Here is a 22384-nt window from a genome sequence, read left to right on the forward strand (position 1 = left end):
AAAATCTCTGCATGCTTATAACTTTCATGATGTTTGCGTAAGAACGTCAGTTGCAGTCAGAATCAGTAATCAAGTATTCATTACGTATCGCCTGCACGTATACAAAGTAGGATTGAATTTTTTCATATATATTATATATGTATATATATACATATAATATATTTATATATATATATGTATATATATATATATACATATATATATATATATATATATATATATATATATATATATATATATATATATATATATATATATATATATATATATATATATATATATATATATATATATATATTAGCCGTAACATTTCAACCACTCACGGCGACATCAGGCTGCCAGACATCCTTTCAATCGAGCCATCTTTCATACAGTGCCCAAATGCTGAGGTGAGACTCCAAATACTGCCGGTTCAGGGCGTGCTTCCAAGCGCAGTAGCTTAGCAAGTTCTGTGTGTTCGGGGAATCACTCTAAAACAGCCCTTGTTGTTTTCCTGGTGTTGAGGTTCGTGTCCTCACGTCCTCTATTGTTGTTCCTCTCTTTTCCAGAGCAACTTGGTTCCTCACAGCAGTTACTTTAGGAATAGGGAGGAAGGCAGTCTTGCAGACTGTTGTTTCCTGCCACTGAAGGTAACGAGTTCGCCATCATCTGAAAAGGGACATCATCCAATATAACTGCGCCTTTGCCACCAACTCACAGGATCTAATCATAGCTCGATGATTAATAATGCCCAGGTTGACAGCTCAAAAAGTTGCTTATTTACGGAATATTCATTAAAATGATCAGCTCTCACGAGACAGAAACAAAAGCGCCGATTGGCTGGCCCGCCGCTCGGACCGTAATGTTTCTCAACAGACGGAAAATCCTTATAAAGGCTGCTATCCCAAAAGCCATGTTCTTATTTGGATGAATCACCACGCTGCTCGTAACATTATTCTCGATGACGAAAATTCTTCAGAATGCATCTCTAGAAACACGGTGCACAGATATTCGCGTTAGGCAAAAAAAAAACGCTTGTATTCGAACAGAATGTCAACAACAATGGAGGCAGAGCATAACATTATTCCTTATGGAATGGAACATTTTTTTCTCTCTTACGTTTGAGAAAAGTTACCCAGTTCTAACCTGAATTCGTTGGATCTGGCACGCAACATGCTTCTCGAATGTTAAACTCATATGTATATATGAAAATTAGTTTCATTTTTTAGAAAATTAGTTTCACTTATTTAAAAATTAGTTTCATTTACTAAAAAATTTGTTGCACTTATTATAAAAAAAATGGGGTCAAGGCAAAGGATAACCTGTAAACTTGTCTATTTTTTTTACTTCCAGGTGCTCGAGCGCCAATCTGAGAACTGTAATAATTACGTTTAAATTTATGATAGCTTAGTGGTTATTTTGAATTGGTTCCTTTTGGCTTATATGCCAATCAACAGTGAATTGTAGCCTACATATTATGCGTAAAACCTTACATACACATTTATGAGCGCTTTTTAGAGACAAACAATGCCACAAGTGGAATAATCACCTCTTTACTTAACTCGTACTGATTATTTTCAGACTCAAAACACCACTTTCACTTTTATTTATATATATGTAAAAAAAGTCTGGTAACTCAAGGTTTTGCATTCCACGGCCTTCTAAATCCCCATCAACACTTCCCCCTCCCCCCCAAAACCTTCCGCCCACGACCAAAACAAACAAACAAATGCAGGAACTGACTGACGACTCCTCACACACCGACCCCGAGGGAAGACCAGGACACAGCGACGCATAATTAAACGGGTGTCCTACATTCGGGTGACCTTGGTCGGGCGGCCAGTTTTTAGAGCGGCTGGGATTTAATCTGGGGGACTCTTGCGCGGTCGAAAATCCAGTGTTTATGTTCTTCTCTGTCAGTTTTGTCTTTTTGTTTTCTTGTTTTTGCTGTGGATGTTTATGGTGTCGCCATATTTCTCTTCATCTGAGAAAGACCACTGATTTCATATATTTTGAATAGAATGTCAGGTTAGTTTAGGTTTGTGAAATTTAAGCTGTGAAGCCATGCGCCGGGGCACTTTCGGCCATTTAGCGCGGAAGGGGTAGAGACGTCAGTGCACCTCACGTGGTGCACTGTAGGCATTACTCAAGGGTCTTTGCAGCGTCCCTTCGGCCCCTAGTTGCAACCTCTCTCATTCCTCTTATTGCACCTCCGTTTATTTTTTTTTATTCCATCTGACAATCCACCCTCTCCTAACAACTGTTTTCTAGTGCCACTGCGAGGTTTTCCTCCTGTTACACCTTTCAAACCTCCTACTCTCAATTTCCCTTTCAGCGCTGAATGACCTCGTAGGTCCCAGCGCTTGGTCTTTGGCCTAAATTCTATATCCTCCTCTATTCTATATTCTGTTCAGCCATTTAGAGCTTAATTCTATTCGGCCATTTAGAGCCTAAGATAATGAGAAGGGGGAGTTGGAGTGGTTGGACAGCAAGATAGAGAGAATTCGAAAATAAAAGAGTTGAAGCACAGGGATCCAAAAGTGGAGCTGAGAGAAACCACCACAGCGGCACTAAAAACTAAAAGTTAGAGAGGTTGGAAAGCATGGCTGAAGAGGGGAAGCTGGAACAGAGGTAAAGTTAAATGCTAAAGCGTGGTTGCAGCCAGGGGCCGAAGGGGGGATGCTGCAAACGCCCTTTCGTAAAGCCTACAGTGCACCACGTGAGGTGCACTGACGGCACTACTTCCCTAAGGGAACCATTGGTGTGTGATTCCCATGCAAATGAAATTTTGGGCGATTAATAACAAGTATCATGTTTTAGTTTTCTGAAAAGAAAATTATTGTGCCGGCTTTGTCTATCCTCAGATCTTAAAAACTATTGAGGCTAGAGGGCTGCAAATTGGCATGTTGACCATCCACCCTCCAACCATCAAACATACCAAATTGCAGCCCTCTAGCCTCAGTAGTTTTGATCTTATTTAAGGTTAAAGTTAGTAATACTCGTTCGTCTGGCAACGATATAGGACAGGCCACCACCGCGCCGTGGCTAAAGTTTCATGGACCGCAGCTCATACAGCATTATACCGAGGCCATCGAATGATAGATCTATTTTCGGTGGCCTTGATTATGCGCTGGACAGAAAACTTGATTGCGTTAAGAAACTTCGGCGCATTTTTGACTTGTTTAAGTTTGTAATTACTGCACTTTTGGGAAGACCCTCTACCAAACCCACTGAGAAAATGTCTTATTTCTATATGCTTATTAATTCTATGTCAGGCGCTTTATGACACCGTCTCTTGTTTCGCTTTCAGCCGTCTCTCTTCTGGATGTCTTTGACCTTGACTGCTGCAGCCCGATCTAACTTTAGTAACCTAACCTGTTTTACTGGGGATTAAACGAGAGAATATAATGAACACGGAGCTGAGGACTTCTGTGGGAAATGGACTTATACGCAAAGTGTCAGATAGAATCTTGTGTGTTGCAAATCTGGTTTGCGAAGTGGATTCGTTTATTCCTGTACACTTAAATACATTACCCATAAAAAACTGTGTGTGTAGAGAGAGAGAGAGAGAGAGAGAGAGAGAGAGAGAGAGAGAGAGAGAGAGAGAGAGAGAGAGAGAGAGAATCTTATATCTCATCAGTGTAATAGGGATTACTTGGGTGGAACCTTGTCTTTCTTAATAACTAGATATTATATATTTTGACAGAGTAGCAGATTACTCATGTCGGTTACGCTGAATCCCCGCCCTTTTCTCTCCCTACATCCAATTGCAACCCACGAAATTCAACTGACAACCACGTACATAGTTCACTAGTTAAGCAAAAAACAGCATACTGGATTTTTATGGTAATGTGACCATTCCGTTCCTCCTTTCTACAACCGCTCAATGATTTTACGAGGCTTTCCGGCTTATGGCAGAGAGAGAGAGAGAGAGAGAGAGAGAGAGAGAGAGAGAGAGAGAGAGAGAGAGAGAGAGAGAGAGGGCTCATATGACAACTTTATCGGTATCATATTTTCATGACAGCAATAATACTATTATTATAAAATAGATGCTCAAATATAGATCTTCAAATATATATATATATATATATATATATATATATATATATATATATATATATATATATATATATATATATATATATATATATATGTATATATATATGTTATGTATGTATGTGTATATACATATATATATATATATATATATATATATATAATATAATAAAGAGAGATATTGATAGATAGATATATTTATATAAGTATATATATATATATAGTTCATAACACCACAGAACGATTTTAAAAAAGTGCACAAAGTTTCTAATAAATTAACACCTAAGGTAAGAAATAACCCAAAACCCTAACAAATACTTAGAAGAAACACTGGTGAGAAAATCTAGCAATAAATAAAGAAAAAACAAAGACACAAAAATGTACAAAATAGCCAAAAAAATAAAAAAAAAGAAGGAAAAGCAAATACACAAATTCAGGTTTCAGTGCCAAGAGCCTAAAGGATCCTTCGACCTCCTTCACCTCCTAAGGACCTCCTCCTCCTCCTCCTCCCTCCTCCTCCTCCTCCTCCTCCTCCTCCCGCTATTCTCTCTTACTGCACCTTCTTTCGGGAAGGTCACCTTGCCCTTCTCCTCTTCTTCTACCGGTCTAAGTCCCGTGCCTTCTCCATATAATCATCAGGGTCCCCTCACTGTATATATATATAGCTTGGAATAATTTTCCGATTCCTAAACCTCCATTCTTTCGAAAAACCACTGAGAGAGAGAGAGAGAGAGAGAGAGAGAGAGAGAGAGAGAGAGAGAGAGAGAGAGAGAGAGAGAGAGAGAAAAGGATCTTAGCATTGTCATCCTAAATGTCTAAGAATATCCACTTGAGAGAGAGAGAGAGAGAGAGAGAGAGAGAGAGAGAGAGAGAGAGAGAGAGAGAGAGAGAGAGAGGATCTTAGCATTGTCATCCTAAATGTCTAAGAATATCCACTTGAGAGAGAGAGAGAGAGAGAGAGAGAGAGAGAGAGAGAGAGAGAGAGAGAGAGAGAGAAAGGATCTTAGCATTGTCATCCTAAATGTCTAAGAATATCCACTTGAGAGAGAGAGAGAGAGAGAGAGAGAGAGAGAGAGAGAGAGAGAGAGAGAGAAGGATCTTAGCATTGTCATCCTAAATGTCTAAGAATATCCACTTGAGAGAGAGAGAGAGAGAGAGAGAGAGAGAGAGAGAGGATCTTAGCATTGTCATCCTAAATGTCTAAGAATGTCCACTTGAGAGAGAGAGAGAGAGAGAGAGAGAGAGAGAGAGAGAGAGAGAGAGAGAGACAGAGAGAGAGAGAGAGAGAGAGAAAGGATCTTAGCATTGTCATCCTAAATGTCTAAGAATATCCACTTGAGAGAGAGAGAGAGAGAGAGAGAGAGAGAGAGAGAGAGAGAGAGAGAGAGAGAGAGAGAGAGAGACAAAGGATCTTAGCATTGTCATCCTAAATGTCTAAGAATATCCACTTGAGAGAGAGAGAGAGAGAGAGAGAGAGAGAGAGAGAGAGAGAGAGAGAGAGAGAGAGAGAGAGAGGTGGTAGGTTGGAATATTGTTACCAACGAATTCAAAGAAATGTGTGGAATGAGAGAGAGAGAGAGAGAGAGAGAGAGAGAGAGAGAGAGAGAGAGAGAGAGAGAGAGAGAGGCATTATGATGGGATAGTGTTATAACTAAATTCAAAGAAATGTTGTTTAGATGGACAGATAGACAATTATAAATTGTGAATGGAGAGAGAGAGAGAGAGAGAGAGAGAGAGAGAGAGAGAGAGAGAGAGAGAGAGAGGCATTATAATGGGATAGTGTTATCACTAAATTTAAAGAAATGTCGTGTATAAGGACAGATAGATAATTATAAATTGTGGAGAGAGAGAGAGAGAGAGAGAGAGAGAGAGAGAGAGAGAGAGAGAGAGAGAGACCACGGCCCCACGATGACCCTTCGGCCATTTCTCATTCTTCATCAACACATCCATAATACTTAAGGCGTTGGCATCCTCGTCATTATCCCCATGCAAAGGATACATGAAGGATACTTCCCACGGATCAAGAAGGAGGGTTTTGTAGGATTGGCCACTGGCCCATGAGGGATTGCAAAGATGGCGTCGAAAGGATGGAATGGAATATAGACTTTAGGCCAAAGGCCAAGCACTGGCACCTATGAGGTCATTCAGCGCTGGAAATGAAATTGAGAGTGAATGGAGGCACAGTAAAAGGAATGAAAGGGGTTGCAGCTAGGGGCCGAAGGGACGCTGCAAAGAACCTTTAGTTATGCCTACAGTGCACCCCGTGAGGTGCGCTGACGACACTAACCCCCTACAGGGATATGGCGTCGAAGGAACGGATTTTCTTCATCAGGTAGATTTATGTGAAACGTCATCACGAAAAGGTCATTATAATAAGATATGGCAAATGAATGTTGATTATAAGGATATAAAAAACGAAAGCAAAATTCCACATTACGTTGGGATAATGAAATAAGAAAGACGATATAGTGCAGTCAGTCATCATATTTATCTGTGAAATATACAACATAAGGCTTTAATGTTACAGTCCTTTTATAAAATATTATACTGCCCGAAATTTTAACGGGATTCCTAAATAACTATAGATCTCTCTCTCTCTCTCTCTCTCTCTCTCTCTCTCTCTCTCTCTCTCTCTCTCTCTCTCTCTCTCTCTCTCTCTCTTCATGTTGTCGGGACTCACCAGATGAAATGAAAGAAGAATGGTGGGTGATCAACATATCAATTTGCAGCCCTCTAGCCTCAGTAGTTTTCAAGATCTGAGGGCGGACAGAAAAAGCGCGGACGGACTGACAAAATAGCCATCTCTATAATAGTTTTCTTTTACAGAAAACTAAAAAAACAGTACATCTTGTCACGTGCCATGTATGACGTCAGAATTAAAGACGCCGTTGCAACAGGCTAATTATCAACATATCGCATGAATTACAGTAGAAAAATTCATTAGAGACAACTGCAACACGCAAATAATAACAACATGCGTCTTTATCGGAACATGAAGGTGAGGAAAGAGAGACTTTACGCAATAAAGAATTAAAAATGATTGGAACACGAATCATTTTCATATAAAAACTTTATTCTCTTTGATAAAACAGTAAGTACACGAGTGCACAAACTTTACATTATCTAGACTTAAATTTCAGATCCTCCCCCGAAAATCACCAGAGCCAGTTATTCAATAAGTCTTGATAATCATTTTAAATAATTCTCAAAATTTCCTTTTGCGATAAAGGCCGGATACCCTCCCCGGGAGAGGTCAGACGGTCTCCCTTCTAAAGAGTTCAAATGTATTTACTCTCTTGAACCAATCTAGACTCCGACATAAAGTCACGTTCCGGCATCCCTTGTGGATATCCACATTCCTCTGTGCTGAAGAAACTCGTACGCGAATGCAAGACAGTGAATCTTCCCTTAAAGGACTAGGATCTCTCTCTCTCTCTCTCTCTCTCTCTCTCTCTCTCTCTCTCTCTCTCTCTCTCTCTCTCTATATATATATATATATATATATATATATATATATATATATATATATATATATATATATATATATATATATATATATATATATATATATATATATATATATATATATATATGTATATATATATATGTATGTATGTGTGTGGAATAATGCATTTAAGTATATATATAATGTATATAATATATATATATATATATATATATATATATATATATATATAATTTATAATTCCCTTTAGAAAGAGTTTAAATCCACGTTGGGACGAGCTGATATATATACATATATATATACACACATAGATAGTTAGATAGATAGATACATGCATCACATCGTCCCAAAGTGAATTTTAAACTCTCCCCAAAGAGAAATCGTACATTATTCTCGCTTAAAAAAATAGGAAAAAACGTATCACTTCCCAACGAAACGAATATTCAGTAAAATGAATAATTCCCGGCACATCATCCTTCCTGTACGGACCACGAACACCTCTCAACCTTCCTACGGACTTCGGGTTGCTGAGGGCTGAGTTAACTATCGAAGGTTAATGAGCGTCGGATATCTGTTGGCGGTGCCTTATTTTTTTTTTTTTTTCCGGAGCGTTTGGGATCGTTTTACGAGTCGCTGCGAACGTGGGACCGATCATGGGTGAGTCACGTGACCTCATTCGAGGTGTCAGGTTCACGACACATTTTATTCCTATTTTTTTTTCCTCTTATTTTTCTCTCTCTCTCTCTCTCTCTCTCAGCTTTAGGGAACATTAATGTGTGGTGTTAGTTAATACCTTCTTTTTCCATAAATAATATATATATATATATATATATATATATATATATATATATATATATATATATATATATATATATATATTTATATATACATATATAAAATATATATATATATATATAATGTATATATATACATATATATATATATATATATATATATTTGTGTGTAACTGTGTATATGTATAATGTATATACATATTACAACTTTACCTGCAAGGAAATGAAACACAATGTAAATCCCGACCGGTTTCGTCTGTATATCGAAGACATATCCAGTAGTCCTTTTCAGTCGTCTGAAAATGTCTCAGATATAAAAACAAAATCAGCCAGGATTTCCACTAAGCCTTTCATTTTCCCTGCGGTAATATATATACATATATATACATATATATATATATATATATATATATATATATATATATATATATATATATAGATAGATAGATAGATAGATAGATAGATAGATAGATAGATAGATAGATAAAGGCCCATAAAACACTATGTGAACGTTGCAGCCATATATTTCTAACACTTCCTTCCGTGTTCCTGCTCGAAATATATGGCTGCAACGTTCAAATAGTTTTGTGGGCCTTTTATCTTCATAATTACACTGTTGCATTACAGTAAAAGACATTTATATATATATATATATATATATATATATTTACACATACAAAACCAGCGTGACTTCTTGTTTTTACGTTGGTCTACGGGGGTCAGGCCTTTTCCTGGATAAACAGCCCCGCGCGCGCATACACACACACACACAAATACACAAAGATCGCTCGAGGCCGTCAGCCAACAGCCCCCCTCGGCACATATCTTGCCATACCCGAGAGTGAAGCGTACATTATAAACATTAACATCGGCAAGCAGCAACTCCCACCTCATTATCCCATTACCGATACAGTTAACAAGGCAACCCCATTAGGGCCCGGGAGCCGAACTGCATGAACGAGGAAGCTGGGATTTCTTCATTCCAATTTTCCCTTCAACTCACGGTCATGAAGACCATCATCTCTCCTTGCCCAAAGGGACCGATCCCTAGTCCCTCCCTTCTCCCCTCCCTCCCTCCCTCCCTCCTCCAGACTTGTTTTCCTTCGTAAGATATTTCAATGTCGTCGAAGGTAATTATTAACGTCATGAAAAAAAGGTCGGGTGTCCTGACCTTGTTGGGAATAATGTTTTGCATCTTCATCGGTGATTCGTTATTAAGGAATGTCGCTGGGAGTCCGTATTCATAAATATAAATAATTGAATCGAATACAGAACTTAGACCGAAGGCCAAGCAGTGGGACCTATGAGGTCATGCAGCGCTGAAACGCAAATTGACAGTTAGAAGGTTTGACAGGTGTAACAGGAGGAAAACCTCAAAGCAGTTGCACTATGAATCAATTGTTAAGAGAGGTTGGAAAGTAAGATAGAAGAAAGAGAATATGAAAGGAGGTACAGTAAAATGAATTAAAGGGGTTGCAGCTAGGGGCCTAAGGAAGGGACGCTGCAAAGAACCTTAAGTAATGCCTACTGTTCACCGCATGAGGTGCACTGACGGCACTAACCCGCTACGGGGATAAATGTAAATAATGCGTCATTTTTCAAAAACTGAGTAAATTGCTATTGGCGATCAGCGACTTTCAACTAATATCGTTAATCATGCTATGACCTTACATTTTCTTTTTAGACTGAAGCTATTTCTATGTAATTTTTTAAAGGATTTTTTTTTAAACATTTGCATTTATATGCGGGTTTGTAATTTTTTTTCCTCCAGTTCTCAATTAGCATATTTTAATCATGTTTTTATGGAGCGTAATCCCCAAGATATTGTTGGCATTGCTGAGAAATTCACAATCTCGTAAAAAACAATCTGTGTAATGAAAATCCACAACTATATAGTAAATATATTACTATGTAAAATATACTGTGTAATAAAATCCACAATTATATAGTAAATATATTACTATGTAAAATATACTGTGTAATGAAAATCCACAATTATATAGTAAATATATTATGTAAAATAAACTGTGTAATGAAAATCCACAACTATATAGTAAATATATTACTATGTAAAATATACTGTGTAATGAAAACCCACAATTATATAGTAAATATATTACTGTGTAAAATAAACAATGACTTTCGAACACCTGAACGGTGTATCCTATCAAAGACTCGAACACCGTTTAACGTTAAAATGTAAAATACGAGGGTAATTTTCTTATGCATATCTTATTTTTTAAAAATGGAGGTCGGGGCGAGAGGATAACAGCCCATCACGGAAGTGCTGGTTCGGGGGCTGCCAGGTTATTTCCAATATATTTACTATATAATTGTGGACTTTAATTACACAGCGTGTTGGCATTGCTACCTTAAATATTTCTACACTGTTGTGTGTGGTAATAATAATAATAAAAAAATTTTCATGTTTTTTTAATTTCCAAAATATTTTTAAAAATACTTTCACATATACTTAATAAACAGCAATAAACAGTAATAAACCTGCCATAGAGTACATTAATCATAATCCTAATAAACCCTGAACAACGAATAACGATCAAGATAATAGAGATGAATGCATTAAAATTTTCAAAAACAATTGATGTCACAATTATTTAATAAATACTACGGAATATCGAGTATGCTAATAATAAGCCAACAAACCTGGGAACAGTGATAAATGATGGAAATGATAGTGGTTAATGTAAAAAATTCAAAAATTATACAAATTTACAAAAAATTTACATAGGTACACATAGTTAATAAACATGAAGTATGTTAATTACAATCCTAACAAATGATTAATGATGTAGATAATGGTGATCAACGCATGAAAAATAATCATTACTAGCAGAAAAAGGCATAGGTAATGGCAAAACTGTTTTACTCACCAAAATGTGAAAAGTTCTTGTCTTGTTTATTATCCCAGTAAGGTAGCCACTTGCAGTGATTTATAAACAGACAGGGGCATCAACAAAGACTTGAGGGAGGCAACAATTTGTGTCTGCAGTACGCTGAACTGTCAGAAAGACGAGGACACGCCATTGGCTTCTCTAAGTCCACGGTAACACAGACCCGGTAATCGTCACTATTTGGCAGTCCGCTTGGCATTGGAAGCCACTGATATTTTTTCCCTGTGGACTTCGTTCTTGTTCAAGGTGAAGGACACCTACTCCAAGAACCTTCGTGAGCCGCTCGTCAGTATTGCTGGCGTCCTTCTTCACAGAACGACAACCGATAAGGCAACTGTGCCTGGAAATCTCGGTTCACTATGTCAACATCAATCTGGCTGGCACCATCCAATCAATGTATTTTCCGTACAGTGCCCTGATGCTGAGGTGAGATTCTACCCATTCCGGGGTTGTGTTTACTCATTCAGTGACTGGAATAAATTGGCAGAAGCTGTATGTGTTCAGGGACACGCTCAAAAACAGCCCCCGTCATTTTCCTGGCCTTGGGGTTCGTGCCCCTCAGGTCTTTTATTGTTGTTCCTCACTCCACTCTGACAATTTTTCCTTAGCAACTTGGCTGTTCACAGCGATTACGGCATGAACGGAGAGGAAGGCAGCCGTGTAGAATGTTGTTTCCTTACCCTTGAACGTGACAGGGTGGCTCAATGTCCACTTATGCTTGCTTTCTTCGGCCTTACATCACTCCCGCTGTCGGGGGTCCATGCGAATATTTCTTTGGAGGTATGCAGTATGCAAGTTGTAGCCCCTCAGTGACCAGTATGCCTTGAAGATCACAATAACTGCTTCGTTCCTTACTCTCGGAAAATCACTTGTTCTTGCAGGGTGACAAAGTACTGTACCAGTCTTATTACCAAAGCTCTGGTGGGACAGGCCAAGGTCTTTCGATATTGTACCGGGTGTTCAGCCTCACCAGGGTCAACAGGTTGGGAGCCTTTTATTATTATTATTATTATTTCAGTAGCTGAAACCTATTCACATGGAAGAAGCACACAAAAGGGGCCACTGACTTGAAAACTGAAGCTTCCAAAGAATGTTGGTTTCAACCTCCCACCGCAGCAGACCCCCCCACACTGCGGCAGTAACTGAACAACGATACAGAGCCAGGGATTTTTCATCGCCCTGTGGGAGATGCGAACGCCCCGCGACATCTGAGTGGCATGCCACGACACTAACCACTATACCAGCGAACCAGGCTCCAAAACTGACGAGGAAGGGAACATTGCACACTCTTATGGGGTTACTAAAGGCACAGGGGGACTGATCATCACATGCTGTAACACTATCACTGTTATAGGGATGCACCCACTCGCCATTTATTGCGTCACTGTCACTTTATTCATAATAATAATAATGATATCTCTTTCCCTTTCTTTCCAAACCGTTAGCCCTCCCTTTATCCTTTCCTTTCCTTAATATCACTGCTTTCCTCTACCTTAACCTATTATGACACCACCTTACGCAGAAACAACACTGTCACCATGGTTTATTATCAGAGAACGCTCGTAAGCAGAGATATCACCATCACTTGACCACAAACATCATCTATATAATTAGCTAGTTGTACCTTTGCCGTAGATGCCACCGACACTTGAGAGATTTTACCCCCATGTTTTTTTTCACATTATTTATAGACGGCGCTGCCACATCACACACTTCCATAGAATCTACGTTGTCTAAACTCATAACAGCGGTAATTTTATTTCTCGATGAATAATGACACCCAAACTACCAGCGATAAAAGCAATCACTTGTGTTCAACGATCACTGAATGGTCCGAGCTCTGATTGGCCCTAACGTGACAATAACAAAAGCGCTGATTGGCTGGCTCGGGCTATAGTACTAGTCTCGATAATAGCTTACCCTTATGACGGCTCTCCTGAAACATGTCGCATGAACTGGCTCGCCGGCTGCATGGCTTATACCATTATTCTCGATGAAGTGAAATTTCTCATAATGCGTCTCCAGAAACGCGGTGCATTTTCGGCTGTAATGGAGGGAGCGCATAACATTATCCTTTATACCACATTTTTCTCGAATGATTGTGGAAGGAACCCCCGTTTGAACCTGAATTGTTGGGAGTGGCGCTTAACATGTTTCTAGAGCGATGAATTCAAATAAAACAATATGGCGATAAAGTTGATAATAAGGTATTTTGGAAACTAGATTGTGACTTGCATATCTGAAATGATTTCAAAGAAGCCAATTTTCTATTTGTTTACGAATTTCAAGTCAGTGGCCCCAGTAGGCTTGTTCCATATGAACAGAGGTTTATCTTCTAATAATAATAATAATAATAATAATAATAATAATAATAATAACAACTGTTTCGTCTTCTGTGTACATTTGTTCACGGTCCAATCACACGTTTATAACAAACAGGCTAATCACCTGTAAACACTTAGTACTATTTGACTTGTTCCACTGACTGTTAGAAAGCAAGAATTTTATGCGTAAAAATCTGAATCACTGATAGATACTATTTTATCATTAAGTCGAAACTCTTCTGTTTCATTTTTATTACACGATCATCAAAACTGTTAAAATAGTGGATGGAAGAAAAAAAAGCAAAAAAATGCGCCCAAGTTTCTTCGGCGCAGTTGAATCTTCTGTACAGCGGATAATCAAGGCCACCGCAAAATAGATCTATCCTTCGGTGGTCTCGGTATAATGCTGTATGAGCCGCGGCCCATGAAACTCTCAGCCGGCCGTGGTGGCCTGTGCTTGTTGGGTTGCCAGTAGCACGATTATAGCTAACTTCAACCTTTAATAAAATAAAAACTATTGAGGCTAGAGGGCTCCAATTTGGTATGTTTGATGATTGGAGGGTGGATGATCAACATACAAATTTGCAGCCCTCTAGCCTCAGTAGTTTTTAAGATCTGAGGACGGACAATGAAAAGTGCGGACGGACAGACAAAGCCGGCACAATAGTTTTCTTTTCAGAAAACTAAAAATCTATTTTTCCTTGCCACTCACTACCTCTAAATACGTACCATCACCGTAGTAATTGTCTGTTCAAATCAGCTACCATCCACTGTTTAAACATACATACGCTGCTTGTCACCCATTTAAAGGTTACTCATTTACCTGCTCTCAAATAGAAAAAAAAATCCTGTTTTGGCTGCCATCCACTATTACGTAAGAACTGCCCTGTGGTTGCCAAACCGCTGGTGAACTTCCTTACTGCTGTTAAGTGTTTATCAACATCGCAATTACGAAGTCTGCTTGTAACCCAGTCGCAAATAATAATAATAATAATAATAATAATAATAATAATAATACGATTGAGACGGAGAATCGAGCAGGTTCTCAAAAGCTCTCATTTTATGTATGTATGTATGTGTGTATATATATGTGTATGTATGTGTATATATATATATATGTATGTGTATATATATGTATATATATATATATATATATATATATATATATATATATATATATATATATATATATATATATATATATATATATATATATATATATATATATATATATCTACCCTGATATCAGTGTGGATTTCTTCATCAATAATAATAATAATAATAATAATAATAATAATAATAATAATAATAATAATAATAATAACAGACATTTCACAGAGTACGTGGCCCCCCCAACAGATTCGGCAGCTAAGAACCCAGACACCAACGAGGTTAATCAATCTTTTAAGCCAGTTTCTAGTTACTTCCTTTGAGTAGAACAGTCTAGATTCTTCAGTGTCTCCTAATTCATTCAACCCTGCTTATGGAGTGGGACTTTGCATACTCACAAAGCATCCACACCACAGGTATGCATATCATAAACTCGCATCTATCTTATCGCCTAGACATTGCAACCAGGCTGAATAGAGGTTAATGATTTCCTGATGGTTTTTACCAGTGCTTCATACGATCATTCAATATTTGCCAAAGGTCGTTCTCCACTTACGGTCGCTGACTTGTTTTCAACCTGTTTGAGATAAGTCGGACATAAGTTGACGCCGTGTGCTCACGACATGCTTTGCTGCCCTAAAATGGAAGACTGCAGTATCTGCAAAAATACAAAACTTGAAAAATGGTGGATACTGCAGCTTTCCCTGGCCTTACTACTGATTTTGCAGATACTGCAAATGGGACCCCCTAAATAAAGCATTGAAGAATCACTCTGAAACTGCAGTAACTTGTGTATTAGTGTTTCACGAGCCCAATAGGTGGCATGTCTCAATTTCGAAAATTTTGCTGATGCTGCAGTTTTCCAATTCAGGGCAGCTTTACTGTAGTGTGGGAGCACCTTTAGTCTCCAAACCATTACAAGATTTGTGAAATAATGCTCATTAATCCTCACACATTTCGTACTGACATTGAATGAAGCAGATATTCCAGAAGAGTCTCAGCTAATCTCGGCGGAATTACAGCTTTTACTCGTGAAATATAGACAGATAGAATATAGCATTTAAGCCAATGGCCAAGCGCCGGGACCTGTGGGGTCATTCAGCGCTGAAACGGAACTGACAGTAAAAAGGCTTGCAAGGTGTAACAGGAGGAAAACCTCGCAGTTGCACTGAATCAATTGTCAGGAGGGTGGAAAGTCAGATGGAAGAAAGAGAATATGAACGGAGATTCAGTAAAAGGAATGGAAGGGGTTGTAGCTATGGACCAAAGGGACGCTTCGAATAACCTTATAATGCCTACATTGCACCGCATATGGTACACTGACGGGACTACCCTCCCTACGAAATGAAATACTGTATGTAATCTAAAAATTGGACACATGGGCTTCTCATGAACCAAGTATGCTAAAGCTCAACTCGAGCAATGTTGAAATAAAAAAAAAAAAAAAACGACCCATGGTATTCGCTGGCCATACGAGATAATTATTTTTGCTCCATGCTACGGGTCTGCAACACCACAGGCCTTATTGTTTTGCCTATTTAGAAGCTCTGTTTTCAAGATTTTCAAAGTTATCCAAGCAAAGAAGTCAAAATAATATAAACTGATGAATTTGCAAAAAAAAAAAAAACAGTATTGGGATAGTAAAGAATAAATAGACTTTCTACTTTTGTCTTCAGAGCCCAACTCAGTGTGGATGCTTTTGCAGAGAGAGAGAGAGAGAGAGAGAGAGAGAGAGAGAGAGAGAGAGAGAGAGAGAGAGAGAGAGAGAGAAAGCTGAGTAATTATGAGTAATTACTTGATTCTCAGAATCATAGATTCTTGGCAAAATGACTTCAAACCAGGTATTAGTAACGAGTTGAAGCTGCGGGTATTACCCGATATGTATCCACTCACTCCGAGGTGCTAGTACTAAACACGGCGCAAGCTCCTCGGGACGCCGTGTTTAGAACTAGCCCCTCGGGGATCTAAGTATTATATACACTCACTTCTATGTTGTGTGGTCGACAAATTGTATTAATAAACGATATCTTCATGCGGCCGTCTACTTTGCTTAGCAAGAGTTTACTCTGGACTTTGACAAAGGTGGATACGTACCGGGTTAATAATACTGCGCCTGCGCACAAACACTACCAAATAAAGATCTGTAAAAACACTCGTATCGAGTTAGTGGAACTGATTTGTGCGAAATGGAAATAGATAAAAAAAGTCATGAACAAACAGATACCGACTGATTCGGCCAATCAGCGCTTAAGACGGTGACCAGAGAGCGCTGGAGTGGTTGGACAGCAAGATGAAGAGATCCAGAAAATGAATGGGATGAAATACAAGGATCTAAAAGTAGAACTTCCCGCAGGAGGGCAGTGCCGTCAGTGCACCTCATGCGGAGCACTGTAGGCATCGCTTAAGGTTCTTTGCAGTGTCCCTTCCTTAGGCCCCTAGCTGCAACCCCTTTCGTTTCTTTTACTGTGTCTCCATTCATATTCTCTTTCTTCCATCTTACTTTCCACCCTCTCCTAACAATTGATTCATAGTGCAACTGCTTTGAGGTTTTCCTCCTGTTACGCCTTTCAGACCTTTTACTGTCAATTTCCATTTCAGCGCTGAATGACCTCTTAGGTCCCAGCACTTGACCTTTTGGCCAGAATTCTATGTCACAGTTGCGCTGAGAAGTAACAGTTAGCAAGATTGAAGGAAGCAAGCGGGAATGAAGGTAGAGTGCAAGGCTATAAAGTGGGTGCAGCTAAGGGCCGAAGGTATGCTGCTTAGTAATGCCTACAGTGCATCACATGAGGTGCACTGATAGCACTAACCCCCTTAGGAAAAATACTAGATAATGATGATGATTAAGATGAGGTAACAACTGATGATAAAGATTACTTCTTGAGGCCATATAATTAGGCATATTTATACTTAGGTTTGTAATGTTGGTTTGACACAATTCAATATGCTAAGCTAAGGAAGACCTCCACAGAATGGTGACGAAGATACTTATGATAATGATGATGATATTGTCATGCTCACCACACAAGGTCATACAGGTACTTTCTATACAGGGAAAAATCGAGAAGAAAAAGCTTGATACTGTAATTCCACAGAAACGAGGAAGCTTCAATTGAACAACAAGTACAAAAAGCTTGGTCCTATATTACATAGACCAGAGGAAGATGCAATTGAACAAGTAGAAAAAGCTTGGTCCTATATTACATAGATAAGAGGAAGATTCAATTAATCAACAAGCAGAAAAAGCTTGGTCCTATAATTACATATATAGATAAGAGGAAGATTCAACTGAAAAACAAGTAGAAAAGCTTGTTCCTGTAATTACATACATAAGAGGAAGATTCAAATGAACATCAATTTTCAAAAACCTGGCTTTTGAAATCTTCGCCAGGTAAACTAAAAGTGCCCATTTTATAACACAAAAAGAGATTCACAATATAATGATCTGTATAAACAGAAAGCGAAGCAATCTAATTAAAAACAAATATTAAAGTCTCGTGGCTAAATGCTGCGGGTTTACTACAAAAATAAACAAGCCATCACAGCAATCAATTAACACGACTACAGCTATCGAAAGCAGGATTGCAAAATGTGAGCTGTTCCTGTGGAAAGTATAGTACAATCATCGCAAGACTGATACAAAAAAAAAAAAAAAAAAAAACAGGTAAAAATTGCGCATGTTTCTTCGGCGCAATCGAGTTTTCTGTACAGCGCATAGTCAAGGCCACCGAAAGTAGATCTATCTTTCGGTGATCTTGGTATAATGCTGTATGAGCCACGGCCCATAATACTTTAACTACGGCCCGGTGGTGGCCTAACCTATATCGCTGCCAGAAGCACGACCATAGCTAACTTTGACCTTAAATAAAATAAAAACTATTGAGGCTAGAGGGCTGTAATTTGGTATGTTTGATGACTGGAGGGTGGATGATCAACATACCAATTTGCAACCCTCTAGCCTCAGTAGTTTTTAAGACCTGAGTGCGGACAGAAAAAGTAAGGACATAAAAAGTGCTGACGGGCAGAGAAAGCCAGCGCAACAGTTTCATTCTACAGACGACTAAAAAATAAAGAGACGAAAGCGCAGTCATTGAATGGATTCCTCCGTCCACGTGACGGTCGTTTCGAAACCAGGGAAAAATCGCTAATGAAAATGAGACGTTATACCGTCAGCCGCAAACGCACGGAGAAAGTTCGAGACTGCTGCTGCTCCGATTGGGCCTTTGAGTATCGTATGGTCCTCCTCGTCAAGTATGGCGGAAATTATAATAAGATGGGACGAGAGGAGGCGGTGGTTAGAAGCAACAGCGGAAGAGAACGCCAGGAAGATAATATCATCTGATTAACTGAGTCAAGCTGAATGCCTTCTGGAAGGAACACATACAAGAGAGAGAGAGAGAGAGAGAGAGAGAGAGAGAGAGAGAGAGAGAGAGAGAGAGAATGAATGAAGAGCAGATACCTTGGAGAAAAATGAAGCAAGCATGTGCGCGTGACACACACACACACACACACACACAGGTCATTATTTAAATGCTTCTGTTTGGAGGAGGAGGAGGAGGAGGGGGAGTGAGTCAGTGAATGATCCAAAATGGCGGAACTTTCTCATCAGCGGTTAAGTAGAAACTCCCGGGGCTGCCGCTGGAGACTCAGAATGAAGTTGTTCGGTTGTTTATAATTACCCTTGACTGATGTAGTCGCGGAGGAGGAGGAGGGGGAGGGGAGGAGGAGGGGAGGTGGGGGAGGAGGGAAAGAAAGGCCTGGGAATGTGGAGGAGGGCCTGAAAGACCCCAGAAAGGTGGAGAGGTTGGGAAAGGGGATGGTTGAGGGGGTGGGGGAGGGGTTACAGCAGAAGGAAAGGAGCAGATGAGACAGAGGAGCTAAATGAAAGTGGCAAGAATGATATGTTATGGAAGAAGACAAGAAATATTACGAAACACTAAAAGCAGATTTCAGAAAAACAACAAAAACGACCGAAAATAAGAATGAATACCATGAGGAACTGGCAAGACAATCGGCGGGCATTTGAGAATCAGCACGAGAAAGAAGAGGATCAGGAGAGGGGACGAGTTCCGACGTCATTTCGCAACCCATACAAAAGCTTCGACACATTTTACAAGACAGAGGCCGACGAGAGATGTAGAGGAGGTAATTGAGGACTTTAATGAGGACTGAAATGAGCCTCAAGGCTAAATGTGGGGAAGTGATTTCGCAGAAGGAAGTACATCTAATAGTGACATTATTAGGGTCAACTTACAAAACCTCCCTAGGAAGTTGCGTCGGTAATTATCATCGGACGCTCTTTTTTCACCAATTCGGATTTTAAATAAATGTGGAAGAAGGCGTTTAAGGGACCTAGCAGGGAGATACTTGGTACCCAGAGAGAGAGAGGGAGACAGAGAGCATCCTTTTTTTTTTTTTATTCCATAAAATTAGGTAGAGGGATGACCAGGGGGAGATAAATGAACCGACTGCCCCAAGAAATCAATCATCAAAAATTTTCCCTTTGCTTCTACAAAACATCCCGTCCTCCGTCATCCTTTCGATAAAGGCTTCCGTCTCATGCTGATTAAACTGCATAAAAGAAGGCTTAAAGAGAATTACTTCCTTAAACAATAAGGGAAGAAGCAACAGCTGCACCTTCAGGCTGAAGAGAAAAACGCCCTCGGGAGGTTGGCAGCAAACATCCTTATCGCCTAAGAAGATTTCCTTGCTTAGAAGGCCACTCATATACTGTAAAAAATTATAAAAAAATTTTTAAATGGTAAGAATTATATCTGAAAAAGTCACGCATTATGTAGGTACTTTAAAGTAGTATTCTGTAGACATAATGACAATAAAGAATAAAGACAAAATCCACGAAGGAAAGAAAAACACTGGAGCGCTGCGAGGCCTTTCGACTGTCGTCCTTTACTTAGCTAAGTAAGGGAGGGCAGTCGAAAGGCCTCGCAGCACTCCAGTTGTCTCTTTCCTTCGTGAAATTTTGTCTTTATTTATATATTCATCACGTTCCGTATTTTCGTCATTCAGTTACACACAATAAAGAATAATTAAACGCTAGATATTGCAGCCTAATAAAGGTTGATCGCAGTAGCAATAACAGAACTGACTGGTGACATTCGCGTGATATCAAGCCACAATTACCTCAACACCTTCCTTCCAGATTTTTCGATAAGCTGACTTCTGGAGCAATGTATCCTACTGGGAAATGTATTAAAAAAATGTGTCATGTATGAAAAAGCACTTACTACCTTTCAAGGTGGAATTCGAAACCACTAATTTTTGGTTCGCGTGAAGCTGTGACGGCAGCCCCGCGATGAGCGGGTTCGAATCCCACCTGGAAATGTGTGAGTTTATTCATATAATTTCCCATTCTTAAGCAAGAGGGAGAAAGTCAATAAGTCAAGAGGTTCTTGTGGTTTAACAACAATATAATAATAATAATGCTCTTCATCATTACTATCTCCATTAAATCTGTTCCCAAAATACGTTTAAACCTTGAAGTTATAGCATTTGACTTTTTGATATTGAAGTCACCTCCTCTTACGAGAAGACACTTAACGACTTGCAAGAAATGAGAGAGAGAGAGAGAGAGAGAGAGAGAGAGAGAGAGAGAGAGAGAGAGAGAGAGAGAGAGAGAGAGAGGAGGGGGGAAGGGGATGGGGTTGTGTTGAGGTGTAGGTGGCCCTTGACCCTGGGGTCAACCACACGTCAAAGAGGTCAAACCACTGAGGTTGGCGCTGCCTACCTCCACCAGAAACACCTTCAGATTCTCTCAGCATGGCAGGAAGAAGGGTGAGGGGAGGAGGAGGAGGAGGAGGAGGAGGAGGAGGAGAAAAGGAGGAGGAGGAGGAAGAGGTGAGGAGAAGAAAAGCTAACAAATTCAAAAAAGAAATGACAATGCTCATGGCACTATCGAAATACCTATGAATTTATACAGTTGTCATTATTATTATTATTATTATTGTTATTATTATTATTATTATTATTATTATTATTATTCAGTAGATGAAACTTGTTCATATGGAACAAGCCCACCAAAGGGGCCACTGACTTGAAATTCAAGCTTCCAAAAAATATTTTGGTGTTCATGGGAATAAAAGCACGTTAAAAGAAGAAGAAGAAGAAGATCAGGAAGAATTAGGAGGAAGTAAAGTGAAACACAGGAAGAAGAGTTTCATTAACCAGATTAGAAATTAAATAAATGAACTCACAGTGACACCAAATATCTACACAAACATAGCAAAAACGGCAATATGCATAACTACGAGACCATGTTTAGGAATTCATCCAATATTGCAACCTAACAAAATATGACCACTGCCTAACAGCATAACGAAACGGTAGTAGCGATGACAACTCTCTAAATAATAAACAACAAAGAAAACAACTAAATAAAAGTTTAGGAATCACATCTAAAACAAAAACAACAGAAACAAGAACTTAGGAACCAGCTACAAACTGGATACAAAAAATCCAACAATAGAATTTACCAGCAATGACAACTGCCTGCCTCATGCCCGTCATTTACATAATCACCAAAAACAACAAAGACACAAGGAACCAAAGCACTACATCTGAGGGGTTGAGGGGGAGGGGAACCAGGAGGAAGGGGGTAGGGGGTTAGTATCAGTGGAAGCATTTCTCCCTCCCATGACAAGGCCCGTATTCAAATGAGCCAGAGACCTTATTGCCTCTGCTGAGTATTGGTTGTCAAAAATCGAAGTCAGTGGCGGGAGAAACCGT

The 22384-nt window shown here is 39.2% G+C and overlaps 1 protein-coding gene across 1 annotated transcript in view; it reads left to right on the plus strand.

Annotated features, from left to right (window-relative positions):
- The window catches only part of LOC136853357 (serine-rich adhesin for platelets-like), a 168721-nt gene that overhangs the window by 122936 nt on the left and 23401 nt on the right, over positions 1 to 22384 (plus strand). The window lies entirely within an intron of this gene.

Source organism: Macrobrachium rosenbergii, chromosome 27 (assembly GCF_040412425.1).
Source record: "Macrobrachium rosenbergii isolate ZJJX-2024 chromosome 27, ASM4041242v1, whole genome shotgun sequence".
Taxonomy (NCBI): domain Eukaryota; kingdom Metazoa; phylum Arthropoda; class Malacostraca; order Decapoda; family Palaemonidae; genus Macrobrachium; species Macrobrachium rosenbergii.